A 14,504-nucleotide genomic window follows, 5' to 3' on the forward strand; every position below is an offset into this window, starting at 1 on the left:
TTATTTTGGAGAGATAAATGCAAAAGCTGATTTTGAAACCTAGGCTAGGGAACTTCTTTTTTTCCTAATTGCTTCTTATTTTTTCTTCAGCCTAACACATATAAATTAGTTCCCTATTAAAATACTATTCCACTTGACTTAACTGGATTTAGTATTGCAGCTATATCAAGACATATTTGATGTATTTCTTGTAGTTTAACAGTGAACGTAATTATTAGCCTCTATAAATATTTCTGGTTGTATATTATTTTTCCAGGCAAGGCAGTAACACAAGACCTGTCATACAGAGGATGAGAAGGAAGGAAAAGTAAAGAGATAGACCATCTTGCTCTGAAGCTATTTGTACAAAGGTAAGATAATTTTTTCCCCTAAATTTTAACTTCCTATGCTAGCTGGGGAAAAAAGCTACTGGCATTAAATTTTCATCTGTTATTGAGTACTATCAGGGTTGTCATATAATTTGTTCTGTGTTTACCTGCATTTCCGTGTTTGTTTGAGTTAACAGTTTGTGATTACTACGATTTTTAAAATGTCAGCTCAGCTTTTAACTGAAGGGCTCATATCAAATACGTTAACTAGAAAAGCAGCTGAAAGTATCTCATAGCTTCGCATAATTGAAGGTAGGCTTAATCATCTCCGATGTTCCTTGCTGGAGAGAACAGGAGGGCAAGTCAGCTACTAAAAAAGTGAGTCTGGAAAAACAGACTTAGAAGGAACTTGAGATATTTTTGTAGCGAAAAACTGGGAGGTTTTTTATCCTAGTATAAATCACAGATTTTGTGATGGGGACATTCTGAATTCTTCATTCTCATGGTTTAGGTCCTAAGGTTAAAATGCCTGTTTTGGAAGTTTTGAAGTAAGCTTTGATTTTTCTTTTTTCAATCCTTCGCCAACCCCTCCCTGCTCTTGTATTTGAACAGCATAAATCTTTCAGCATAAGAACAGAGATAGCTTTACTTGAAGTCAGTAGTAGTTGCTGAATAGTCATCTGTGTTTTAATATCTGATTTTTTTTTTTTGACCAAAAAATCTGATCTGGGGGTCTTGAATACAGTATTGTATACAGTCTACTAGAACAGACCTTTTCTATCATTTACGGTGCGTAGGCGTGGGTAGCTGCACAGTGTTTTATCCCCCATTTATGCGTTCAAGCAGACAGCATCTGAAACAGAAGGGAGGAGATGGGCACTGAAACATTTTGACTTATGAACTACATGCTGGTGGTGTTACTAAAAGTAACATTTAGTGCATCCTCTCCCTTCAAAGAAGATTTTGGTTTTTTTTTTTTAATCTTTCAGGGATCTCTCATGAAATAGTCCTTAGGTTAGTCACTCAAGAGTTAAATGTAGCTTTGGATAAAGAGGACTGTTACTGTAAGGTTTTTAAACTAGACTGCTCTGAAAAAAAGATAACCATTGAAGACTCTGAAAGACTTTTTGGATGGTAACCAAGTTAAGGAAGCTCTGAGGTTCTTTGGCTTTGCTGCTGGCTGCTCTCGCTCACCAGGATCCTGGCACCTTATCCCTGTGCCCTCATTGCCTCCATAGCTCCAGTTCTCCTGTCAGGGAATGCCACCATACAATAGATCCCCTGGGGCTACTTGGATGAGTGACAACCAGACAGCTCCAAAGTGACAAGTGTTTGAATGTCTAATTGGGTCAGTGCACAGGTGCCTGCTCCTCATGAGTGAGATGTTCTAGCTTTTCTCTGTGATGTTCTCTTGGTTCCTCTCGTTTTTCCTACAGTTGTAAAACAAAGCTGTCAGCATGCTGATGTGAGAGAACAGGCGTTATAAAAGGAGGAGGATGTTTTCCCATTAGCCTGTTTTGGTTAAACTAGCTTTACCGCTTGAGTACGGACTGGAGGGGAGGCAAAGAAATCCATTAACGTGATGGATGTTTGCTGATACAAACAGACATTGTAATAGACAATAAAGCGATTTATTTGACTGATGAAAACAAATACGTTGTCTTAATCTCTATGTTAGGTAGTTCTCATACTGGTTAGACCTAGAGGCTTGGGCATCAGGAAATCTATGTGAAAGAAAAAGAACTTGTTTTCTTGTATCTACACAATGAGGCTTCTCCTAAATCTAATAAACCACTTGCCTTTGTAGAATGCAGTCAGATGTAGGCAATTAATGTGCAAGGGAACTGTTTCATCTTATTGAAGCCTTGGTCTGTGCAGAGAAAACAACTGACATTAAGTCCATAGTCCATATTACTCAGATGTGGTTGCTCTCCTTTTGTCTCTTCCTCAAGGAACCATAGAATACCTGGGGTTGGAAAGGGAGTCGGGAGGTCGTCTAGTCCAACACCCCCCTCTCCTCCAAGCAGGGTCAACTAGAGCAGCTTGCTGTTTGGACAATGGATTCAAGTGCTTGACCATCCTTATAGTATAAAAAAATACTTTCTTTTGTTCAGGTGGAATTTCATCTGTTTTAATTTATGCCTATTGCCTCTTGCACTGTCGTGGGGCGCCACCAAGAAGTGTTGTTTACCCCTGCCCCCATCAGGTATTTATACACATTGATAAGATCTCCCTAGCCTTCTCTTCTCCAGGAAAGAGTCACAGCTCTTTCAGTCTCACCACATGTGTCAGATGCTCCAATCCCTTAATCGTCTTTGCAGTCCTTCACTCGGCTCACTCTAGGATGTTTATGTTTTGCTTGTACTGGGGAGCCCATGAGTGTACACAGGACTCCAGGCATGTCTCATCAGTGCTGAGTAGAGGGGAAGGATCATCTCCCTTGACCTGCTGGCAGCATTTTTCCTGACGCAGACCAAGATGCTATAGGCCTTCCTTGCTGCAAGGGTGCACTGCTGGCTCATGGTCTGCTTGGAATCCACCAGGACCCCCAAGTGCTTTTCTCCAGGGCTGCTTTCCAGCTGGTCATCCCTCATCCTGTACTGGTGCCTGGGGTTATTCCTCCCCTGGTGCAGGACTTTGTATTATCCTTTTGTTGAACTTCATGAGATTCCTCTTGGCTTATTACTGAGACTTTTGAGGTCCCTCTGAATGACAGTGCAACCAGCTGGTGTATCAGCTACTCCTCACGGTTTGTGTCATCAGCAAACTTGGTGAGGGTGCACTCTGTCCCATCATCCAGGTCATTAATGAAGTGGTTAAACGGTACTGGCCCCAGTATTGAACCCTGGGATAGGATGCACCAGCAGTGACTTTCCTCCAGCTGGACTTCATGCTGATCACAACCCTTTGAGCCCAGCAGTTCAGCCAGATTTCAGCCCATCTCACTGTCCATTTGTCTAGTCTGTACTTCATCAGTTTGTCTATGGGGATTTTATAGGAGACAGTGTCAGAAGCCTCGCAAAAGTCAAGATAAACAACATCTGCTGCTCTCCTGTCATCTACTGAACCAGCCATTAGCGGATCTGTTCTGCTCAGAGCGTCTCAGTCCCAGCAGGTGCTGCTGGCAGGGTTGCTCCATGAAATCAGTGTCTCCCCAGTTCAAGGTTTTATTTAAAACAATATTATCAGTTTTGCTTTGGCTGACTTGCATGTGTGTTTCTAAAATAATGCATTTTTAATGGTGTCTATTTAAAAGTGTGAAGAGTAGTCATTTAAACATTGTCAGATTTGAAAGTATCCGAAGTGGTGTGAAGTCAGCAACGTAGCCATTGTCAACATTATTTACATAGCAACCGTTTATGTTTCTACCTTGCTATCCTTACTAAGAAAAAGACCTGCTGAGAGGGGCAAAAAATAAAGACAAAAACGGTTTGACACAGTGTCTTTAAAGCTGTTTGCTATAAGATAAACAGACCGAAGAAAGGAAACTTTTAAAGAGTAGGAATCAGAGGAATTATAGTAATAAGAGTAACAGAAGTACAATTTTTCAAATAGACATTATTCCTTGTAAAATTTTGATTGTGCAAAATGTCCTCATTTTAACAGGGCTGGCATATCATCTAGTTAAATTTAGGAAACTTGACAGGAGAAATCATCTGGAAAAGAGAAGCATATTTCAGTAATGTATAGTTTCTTACCTTCAGCAAAGAGAGGATGAAAAGGGTTTCTTATTCAAGAGTGTAAATTTAAATATTTTTAAGTGACAGAAATTACCTCTAGAAATCAGGGATGTTTTTAATGGATTGGAAAATGAGGGGAACACTGCTAGTTTCTTCTGTGGAAAAGCACAAATTCATTTGTGTTAAAAATATCTCCCAAAGCTTTTACTTAGTGATAATAAACTGATGTGTTTCATAACTTCACTTACAGCTAAACAATCTTAAACAGAAGTAGTTGTAACCTATTTAGGGATCACAGCCACTCTAGTTCTACAAAAGCCTGCCCAAATGTAGTGAGTGTGTGGTTTCTAGGATGATTGTAGTGTTTGTATAAAATGTTAGGTTTTGCCTAGCTTTTTTTCTCACTTTACAGTCTCTGATTTCCTCATAAGTAAATTGGTTAAATTAAATGGACCTCTTCAGATGTTCCTTTTTTAGCTCTCTTGCAATGTGTTTTTTCAATATGCTAAAAAAAAGGACAGCACGTAAGGAAAATATATAATTCTCAGTTACTGATGCATAGAGTCCTTTCACAAGAACTTTTGGTGATGACTTAGGAGTGCCACTTTTATGCTACGTGCATTATTGCAAATTTGAGTAAGTTCCTGTGGTAATCATGAATGCAACCAAAGATGCCAAAAATAAACATTTTAACATTTATGTTAGGAGGGGAGTAAGGAAAAGAAACATTAAACCAGTCTTTGTTCTATTTTTTTTTCTGTGTATTTGAAAGCTTTCTGAGCTTTCAACTTCCTGCGAGAGAAGCAATTGTGAAAGATCTTGGGGAAATATTTGAGTGCCATATTTTTGTTCCTTGCTGCGTATGCATTCACTAATCCCAACTGACTGTGAAACACAGAAGGCAGCAACCACAACTATTAAGACATGATTTATTCCACCCCAATTTAGGTGCTTGGATACCTCAGTTAAATTAGCAGCACAGTGGTTTAATCAATGGGAATTGATCCAGTTAAAGAGGAACACTGTTTTTGATAGGTGATCTTAATTCTTTTTTTAACTTACCTCACCTGCCTACCGTATGTCCACTCAAATGTGTGCAAGCACAAAAAAAGAGTTGGTGCATAAGCACTAACAAGGAGCAGGGACGGCTGTAGCGAGTAGGAATGAGGGGGAATAGGAGGTCAGTAAGCTGCTGAAGAAACATTTGTTTGTTGAACTTCAACTTATGAATTTCCCTGCTCTTTCAGCTGTTCTTTTTCTCCAATTCTCTTAATCAAGTTAGAATTATTATTCCTTGTATGTTGTTGCACTCATTCTCACTATTGTTGTCTGTTTGTAAATATACTGTTGCTAGTATGAAGTGGACAGCTTTAAGGAAATATTTTGGTTCTGTTGCTTCTTGATATTGAAACTCTTAAAAAAGCTAAAACTCTTTGAAAATTACGTTAACGTACCTTGATGTTGCCATACAGGATTCTTTTATCAGAATGAAGTATTTATATGCACCATTAAAATAGCTTTTCAGTTAGCTATGTTTATTTCCAAATGTTTTTTTGACACTCGTAACAAAATGCATAGTTACAGGATCACAGAATGGTTGAGTTGGAAGGCACCTCTGGAGGTCCTCTTGTCCAATCCCCCTGTTCAACCAGGGCCACCCTGGGCTGGTTGCCCAGGACCATGTCCAGATGGCTTTGAACGTCTCCAAGGATGGAGACTCACAACTTGCGCCAGTGCTCGGTTGCCCTCACAGTCAACAACAGTTCCCTGACGTTCCGAGGGAACCTCCTGTGTTTCAGTTTGTTTGTGCCTGACTGACCTTAGTATGCGCAAACGATCTCAAAGCTTTGCTTTCCAGAGATCCGTGACTGCACCTTGTCTATCTTTCAAAGCTAGCTTTTAGGAGGACTTGTAGTCCAAGAGTTTTATTTAAAAGTATTATACTGTTGAGTGTACAAACTGGGAAAGAAAACCACATACCAGATGTTATTCTCGAATACTTGGGCCAGGTCCAGTAGTAAGAAAGCCTTCCGGAGCTTGGAAACGCTTCACCACTCAAAATTTATTTATTGGAAACTTGGGAAGTATTCTTTTTCTGGATCAGTAAGAGGAGCGATACAAACCATTTTAAATGTTGGTGAAGTCAGTTACATACTTTTAAATTGGTACAATCAAACATCTTCTTTTATGAGCATGTCACTAGATAGAAACGGAAACAAAAGCCAAGATAAGGCACTACAACACAAATGCTATTTTCTTTTTTTAGTTGAAAGTTTCTCAATGGTTGACAGTATTCCCTGTAGCTGATACTTCTTTAATTACAGAACAACTACTAGATTCTTTCTAGTTTTCTCTCAGTTAATACATTAACACCAGCTTGTGCATATCTTTGTTTTATAAAGAAACATGGAGGGGGTAATAGGGGAGAGGTAATGAAACAGAGAATGTTGCCATAAACTGTTTTTAAAAAATCTGACAGAGTAAAAGCAAATGCTTAAGTTAACCAATATTAAAATTTTTAAGTTCCAACTGAGGTATTTTTTTACGTGAGTGCATATAACTTTCAGTTGTGCCTTAGGTCCTCCTGAAATTTGGAAGACGGTGAGGTTTATATAGTTTTGTTAATAACTTCCCCCCCATAAAACCATTCCTCAGTGGAAGCTTAAGTGAAACTAATACACATGCTTTTCCTTATTGCAGCTACTCTATGTGGCAAACACATATCATTTGATCTTTAAAGACTCTTCAATTTATGCAGTTAGTAAAATAATAAAATAATTTAGGTTTTGAGGTCTTCTGGGCCTGGAAGTCATCCAGTACAGCCTCATGTTCAAAGCAAGGCAAACTTTATAGAGTCAGAGCAGGTTGTTCAGGGCTTTGTCCCATTCAGTTTTAAAAATCTCCAAGGGTGGAGATTCTACAGCCTTCTCGGGCAAATTAGTATATCCTTAACAGCTCTCCTTGGAGAATTTTTTTATTTAAGTCTGATTGAACTTTTTCTTGCTATAACTTGTGACTATCGCCTCTTGGCTTTTTGTACTGCACCTTGAAGAAGTCTGGCTGTGTGCTTTCTGCAACCCCCTGTCCACTGTGACTTTAGGGATTGATATTGGGAATGTAGAAAAAAACTTGGCACCACCCTGACTCAATACTTCATAAATTACTAAGATACTGCTGGGAAGCATTATACTTGCTTATTTAAAGTCTATTTTTACTACATACTTTATGGAGCACATTAACATGAGAAATGAGCAAATAAACGTAGTACTGAAAAAGACTGCAGCATTGTACCAAGACCTTTTGTAATAAAATCTAGAATACATCTTGTTTTCCTGTATCTGTCATGTGGAAGGGTTAGAAATGCTGATTTTTTTTTTTAATAGAATGGTTTGCCAGCATGTAAGCTCATGCTGGCATTTTTAGGAGCCGTGTGGTAATAAACAAAGAAGTTGAAATAAAGCACATAATCGAGATTTCAGAAAAACTTGCGATACTGTGTGACACAAAAGATGAGCTTACAAAATCAGTTAGAAAATGACTACTGGAAGGGATTACAGCAGGATATAAAGGACAAAGGATAACAGTTCAATGTGGGGAGGGATACATTTTCTTTTAAGTCACTATTTTTTATTACTGTCTATAATAGAAGAAAAGAAGATGCAGTTTCTTGGTTTTATTATAAATTTATAGAAGGGTTAGTAAACATAATGAACAGACATAATATTATTGGATGATCTGGATAGATTTATGCATCAATAAAATGTAATAAAGGCAGAATATGTGGTGCATTTTAATATCTGGAGGGCTTCAGCCTCTGTTGAAGGCTAATGGCCTTTTGCAGAGGAATATAGATAACCCTTAATTATCTGAATATTTTTCTAGTGCTTTGCAACAGGATTGTATTGTGTCTAAATGCTTATGAATAGTTAAGTGACTGATACAGTGTGACACTTCATTATAATTTTGTACTATTTATTTTAAGGAAATCATATTCTAAAGGCTTTAAGACTGAAGAGTCATTTGTGTATTATTAATTGAGCTATATGTTCACCTGTGAAACAACATGTTCATGTTATCAGTGTTACAATTAGGTAATACATGAAGAGGTATCCAGAATGTATGGATTTATTTCTAAGAAGCTGGGAATATAGTGCACTTAACAAATCTAGATCTGTGCTTAAGGTAGAAAGAATAAAGGAACTTAGTGGGTTGTAACTACCTTCCCCTTTTTCTTTTTCTCCCCAGAAATACCTATGTCATAGAATTGTCTAGGTTGCAAGGGACCTTTTAAGATCGAGTCAATCAGTTCCCCTATATCAGAAGCATATAGTAACACCAGGGGAAGGCACAGAATGGATAGAAGGTCATTTACTGCTCGAAGTAATAGTAATTGCTCCGTTGAATGGGCTTTGCTGCAGTCTTCAAATCTTGAGCAATATTTTGTTTTGCTATCTCTAGGAAAAAATATCAATCCAGTCACTAGGGTCTGAATTGCCTATGTTTTCTGAGCCTCAGTTGCCTCCTGAGTAAACTGAAGGTAACCTTCTGAAGCTTACACAAGCATTAAGAATAACAACGGTGGAAGCTGTACTTATTCCTCATACCCTGCACTGCTCCCAACATGATGCTGTATGTACATCACACAGAATTAATTCTTTGCCTACCCCTGTTGTGTTCAGAGGAAGGATGAGGCTGGTGCCTGATCTCAGGACAGTTGTCCATGTGGCTCTTTTCTTCCATAAGGAATTTGGCCTGTTTGCAATTAAGAGGCTCAGTAGGGACAGAGGAGAAGTAGCTTTAGTATCTCTTGCTCCTTTTTGTGACCAGAGGGAGCACTACTGGCATACACTAACTCCTTCTATGCTGCCTGTGTCACATGTACCTCTACAAGCAGGTCAGGTTAAACTTTACCATAACAATTAAGCTTCACTAGGGTTCTCATAACTTAGTCTGCTTTCTGAACTATGATTTGCAAAACAAAATGAGAAATTCAGTCCCACCAACACAGATATTGTCTGTGGATGGAAGGTTTGACAGATAACTAATATTCAGCTTTTTGCTGCAGGCAGATGTAGAAGCTGTTCAGGCATTGTTTTGTACTTCCGTGTCCTGTGACCAGTAATCCCGAGCCTTTCCTTGGCCTCTTTTTTTCTGGTATAAATCTGATTTTTCTATTTCTAGATTTTTACTTCACTCTTTACTACCAAGAGTTCTTTCCTAGTGGAGGGTGGGGCACCTCTCCTGTGAAGGCAGGCTGAAAGAGTTGGGGTTGTTCAGCCTGGAGAAGAGAAGGCTCCAGGCAGACCTCATATTGGCCTTCCAGTATCTGAAGGGGGCCTACAGGAAAGACGGGGAGGGACTTTTTACAAGGGCATGTAGTGACAGGACAAGAGGTTATGGCTTCAAACTGGAAGAGGGTAGATTTAGATTAGATATTAAGAAGAAGTTTTTCACTAGAGGGTGGTGAGACGCTGGAACAGGTTGCCCAGAGAAGCTGTGGATGCCCCATCCCTGGAGGTGTCCAAGGCCAGGCTGGATGGGGCTTTGAGCAGCCTGGTCTAGTGGGGGGTGTCCCTGCCCATGGCAGGGGGGTCGTAACTAGATGATCTTCATGGTTCCTTCCAACCCAAACCATTCAATGATTGTATGATTCTGTCTGTCTTTGTACAGTTGCTCAAATGTCTGCATTATTTGGGGTAGATAGTTTTCTTTCCCTGATTTGAAGTCTGGTCCAAGACATTCTTGGGGCTTTTTATCTCTTGCTACCGTGGTGCTGCATATGATAATGCAAGAATCTGACTGAGGGTATGTAGGAAAGGAAAGTAGTCAGAGGCGCTTATCAATTGAAGATTAAGATTAAAAATAAATCTATCAAAAACCACACACATTTTTCTAATATATGGGTGCCAGTTTTTTAATTCATTGTTGTTTGTTTTGTTTTTTTTTAAATGAAATACTCAATCTTAGTTCTTTGAATATTTTTAAAAGTGTATTTTAGGAATCTTATTTTGTATCTCAAGAAATGCAACGTCTTTCATTTCTGACCCATGCTATCTTATATATTAGTTCTGGTACAGTATGTAGACCTGTGGATTTCAGAATAAAATGTGGTAATGTGTTCAGTGTTCATGGTTTTGCTTTCCATTCAAGACAAATCTAACAACAGCGATTCTTCTTATGCTGCAAGGGAGAGACTGATGCCAAAGTTTCTTCCAGCAAGAAAAGTTGCAGATTATTAAATGTCTTTGCTGTGAACAGCACACATCTCACTGTGCGTGTGTGTGTGTGTGTGTGTGAAAGAGCGAGAGATGTAATCTTGAAACCACAAGATTTCTGCGAATATAAAATAGTTTCTCCATTTTTTACACCAGCGGAGGATTGAAAAACCATCAGTAATGGATCAGAGGACTTCCCCAACTTTCATGTTCTTTCTGTGTCTCTCTTCCTGTCTCTTTTCCTTCCTGACTGTCTTTACTAGACATAAGAGCTGCTTCTTGCTTTTGTAGGCCTACAAAGTGTCCTTTGGGTCAACGCATGCTGTAGACGTTTGATAATTCTCAGCAGATATCGGGCTGTTCTGTTCCTGAGCCATCTTTTAATCCTGTTTGTCCTTGGATGTATACTTCCAAATCTCATTGATTTCTTGTCATCAGACATGATCAAAAGTTTAGTGAAGCTTCCACCCTCTCACCCCTAATATTCTGTATCTTTTTTACTCAAGAATTTCTTTCAGGCTGGTTCAACAGGATGCAAGAGACCTCGGCAACTTTGTAGGCAATATTGTGACTCTGGCATTGAGGTATTCACAGGGACCAGAAAATATCTGGGTAGTGCCAAAAAAAAAAAAAAGTACATGCTATGTTAGGAAATTATTGTGAGAGGTACAGAGATTACAGAGATAAATTGAGAGAAGACAAGAAATGCCAAAGATGGTAATGAAGGAAGGGCCTCTGTTTTGCTGAACAAAGAATGGTTTTCTTTTTTTCAGAGAGATTAACTGAGGTTAAAATGTAGAAACAATATAAGAAAACCAATTCTTTAAATTAACACTTCTCGGATAATTAAAAAACGTTACTTCCAAACTTAAGTTGCGTTGCCTACTTTTACTCTCAGAAACCCAAGCAGACATTGTACAGAATCCCAGGATTAAAAGCAGAGATGTCCTAATGGGCCATCAGGTCTTGTAACTGTGACATTAGTGTGAGTCCTTCTGGGTGGAAGACTAAATAAGAATTTCGTAAGAATTTGAACTTCAATATAAAAGTTGAAATACAATTAAATCCAGGTTGTCTCTTTTATTTTTTTTTTTTTTAGAATTGCAGCTTTCAATAGTGTCATAATTTTTAAGGTAAATTATACTTTTTTTCAGGTGTGACGTAAAAGGCCCCTTCTTGATCTCTGTTCTCCTTCTTATCCTACAAGTGTACATATATTTTGGTATTTTAAAAAAAGGATAGAGAATTCAAATACAAAGATCTGGGGAATATAGAGGTACACAGATTGTGGCTTCCAAAACATTTTTCACTTTCATTGTTTCTCCTACATAATTTACTCTCTTCATAAATCTTTTAATGCTTGCTGCTCATCTGCAACTCTATTTTTTTCTGTGCTTTTCTAGCTGCTGTGTTGCTAGGACGTGCTCAAGTATATGAAAAGGTTACAATGGGAGCGTAATGGGAATGGGAGAAACTTCTCAGTGAAGTGGGAAAAGCAGTAGAAAATAAATTGTATGATGATCCTGAAATAAAATATAAGAAATATTAGTTGACCTATTGAAGTAATATCTTTAGTATGAATTCACATGCAAAAAGCTTATCTTTAATTAAAAATGAAATAATGAAGGTTAGGCCTTTGTGATAATGTATTTCAACACCCTTTGCAGGTCTGAGTATCTAGTGTTTACAAATCTTGACTTTTCGGTACTGGCAGTTTAAAAAGTACTCACTAAAATATTTGCAGTAAAATGTGTCATGAGTGATTAATAGTCTGTATTCTAGTGTAAACATTTTTTTTGGTAAAACAGTTGTTTCCAAACAACAAAAAATAAATAGATTATTCATACCACCCTAGGCATTACTGCAATTCAGTGCTACCTCAATTTACATTTTCCTGACGGATAACAGATTTTGCAGAACTGCATGAGGTACATAGTTTACAGTATTGTGAAATGATGTCAGCGCTTCCTGGATTTTTACTACAGTTACTTGGCATTTTCTTCAAAAAGAAATTACTCTGGTTTAATCTTCATATATCCTAGCCTGCAAGAATTTTCAGTCTTTTTGCTTTATTATGGAAAATTTTTTATTTTGAGAAGGTTTGATACCGAGAATCTGAAATTGTTTCAGTTACTAAAAAATATTTCAGTAATTTAAGGCTCCTCTCCACTGTATTTTTTGTTGTGTCATCATTTGAACCTTGCCAACTTGAAATATATAGTAAGTCAATTTGGAAGACCTGCCAAGAATGAAAGAACTGTGTATGGCAGGCTAAATAACTGTAGAAGTTTGAATTGTCTAAGAAACACATTTTCAAATATGAAACACTTTTTAAAATTTGAGTTGTAGTGCTTATGTCGGTAGATCCACTGATTATCTAAACAAATATCCCAGTTCTCAACAATGTTGCTCCAACATAACTTCAGATTGTGTTTGGTGACAAACACAAAACTACCTCCTTTATGCGGCCGTATTTAGCTCAGTGAACTTTGTCCAGTCAAAAATTGATTTTTATGGCTGGAGGCTTGTAGAGTAACTCTTCCCTCCTCACTGACTGTGGAAAGATGAATTAAGTATTACAGGCTGTTCCCTCTGGAGTCTCTCAGGGCTTGTCTACAACTTGAAAGTTTTGTTGGCAATTTACTGGGCAATTAAATTCTCAGGAAGTACTTCAAAGGAAAATGGATGTTTGGCTGGCAGGAATGGATGTTTTCCAGCCAGAGAAAAGAGAAAAATGTTGCAAGGAAGATTTAAACCCTGTAGGTATTTTTTAAATAACCTACCACCAACTGTCATATCTTCTGACTCATTTAAGTTTGTTCAGACAAGTTTCTCCAGTCCTCTGTGTGAAATGGTAGCTCTCAGGCCACACAGGCTTTGAAGGTATCAAAGCTCCTTCGCATCTAGAACAGCAGACTGCAGAAGGACAGCAATGCTTCCACCCGTTAATGTCTTTTAAGCAGCTCTAAAACTCATGAGACAGAGACGTATCTTGAATGGTGATATGGAGTAACATACAGCAATCATTCTTCCAAATTAGTCACATCCTTAAAGGACAGTATTAGTTGCCTTGGACTGTTTGCAGAGCCCTGGAGAATCAAACAACTTCATTGCATGCACATAAATGGATTAAGTTTCTTACAGTATATTTTAACATTTTTTTCCATTGTACTTCTCCATGTCTCATTGATTCAGCTAGCACAGTATTTGCTGTTGAAAGAGTAAAGACAGTGTTTTATTCTTTTTGGGGCTTTGTTGTGGTAAATATCCCAATGAGATGGTTGAGGAATGTGGAAAAGTATAAGCACTTTAGATGCAGCACTTTGGATCTTTAATTAGTGAAATGTTGATTAATTCAATTAGTTTATATAAAATGCTGGAAAGACACAATATATTCCAGCAGCCTGCAGATGTTAAAAGTGGTTGTGGGGTTTAATGGGAACCATAGAAGAGTTATTTTTTTCTTCAACAATTGAATCTTGTTTCTTTCTTTACATGGTTTCCCCCAAACCAAATCGGTGCGTGTGAAATATAATTGTGATTCTCCACGTTTTCATGTGTATGCTGCTATCAGTTTTTAACTTACTTTGTAAGTAAGCTTTTCAAGCTGAAGCTTTTACTGAAGTATACTTTGTTTAGTCAGTTGAAAATTAACACAAGTCTGGAAGAGCGGATAGGGCATTTTGTTTGACTCATTTTTTGGCACTGATGTAGAAAAGTGATTAGTAACTCATACTTAAATTGTAAGGAAACTGGATCCGCACCTGTTCTTTTTAAAAATAAAGTAGGCCGTTCAAGGTGTTTGATGCTTGCTCACTGGTCTCCCAAAGGTAAGTAATTAAAAGGATTTTGAGAGCTGGATTCTTCATACTCCTTTCACAAAAATCATGCAGGTAGCCTGTGTGAAGCTGCAGGGGTACTAATAAGTAGGAAGTAAAATGGGGGGAGGGTGTTTGGCCCATATATTCCATTGAAACAATCACATTAAAGGCTTTACCACAAACGAATGTGTTATCCTTGTGTTTTCCCAGCATTACTGCAACACTTAAATAATGCATTTTCAAACTGAAATGAAATCCATTTATTAATTTAAAGCCATATCTTTGGAGGGGCTGGGAGGAATGGTGATATTGGAGAGGATTTAAGTAATTAAGTAATTACATTTTGATACGAAGAGTTTTACTTTAGTACTTAAAAGGGGAAGAGCCACAAAAAAGCTTCCTTAAACCTCTGAATGTTTATTTTGCCATGTCAAACTGAATGAAGATATTTTTTCATGGATGTAACTGTTCTTATACGTA

General features: G+C 37.9%; 1 protein-coding gene across 33 annotated transcripts in view; it reads left to right on the forward strand.

Annotated features, from left to right (window-relative positions):
• NRCAM (neuronal cell adhesion molecule) overlaps positions 1 to 14,504 on the forward strand; it is a 164,151-nt gene that overhangs the window by 50,842 nt on the left and 98,805 nt on the right. For 32 of the 33 annotated variants that reach the window (XM_074561127.1, XM_074560949.1, XM_074561045.1 and 29 more), the window contains one exon: positions 257 to 350. The exons of the other annotated variant lie outside the window; for it this stretch is intronic. The gene's annotated coding sequence lies outside the window, so the exon portion shown is untranslated. The remainder of the gene's footprint in view (positions 1 to 256; positions 351 to 14,504) is intronic. 33 annotated transcript variants of the gene reach the window in all.

The sequence above is a fragment of the Larus michahellis genome, chromosome 1 (assembly GCF_964199755.1).
Source record: "Larus michahellis chromosome 1, bLarMic1.1, whole genome shotgun sequence".
Taxonomy (NCBI): Eukaryota; Metazoa; Chordata; class Aves; order Charadriiformes; family Laridae; genus Larus; species Larus michahellis.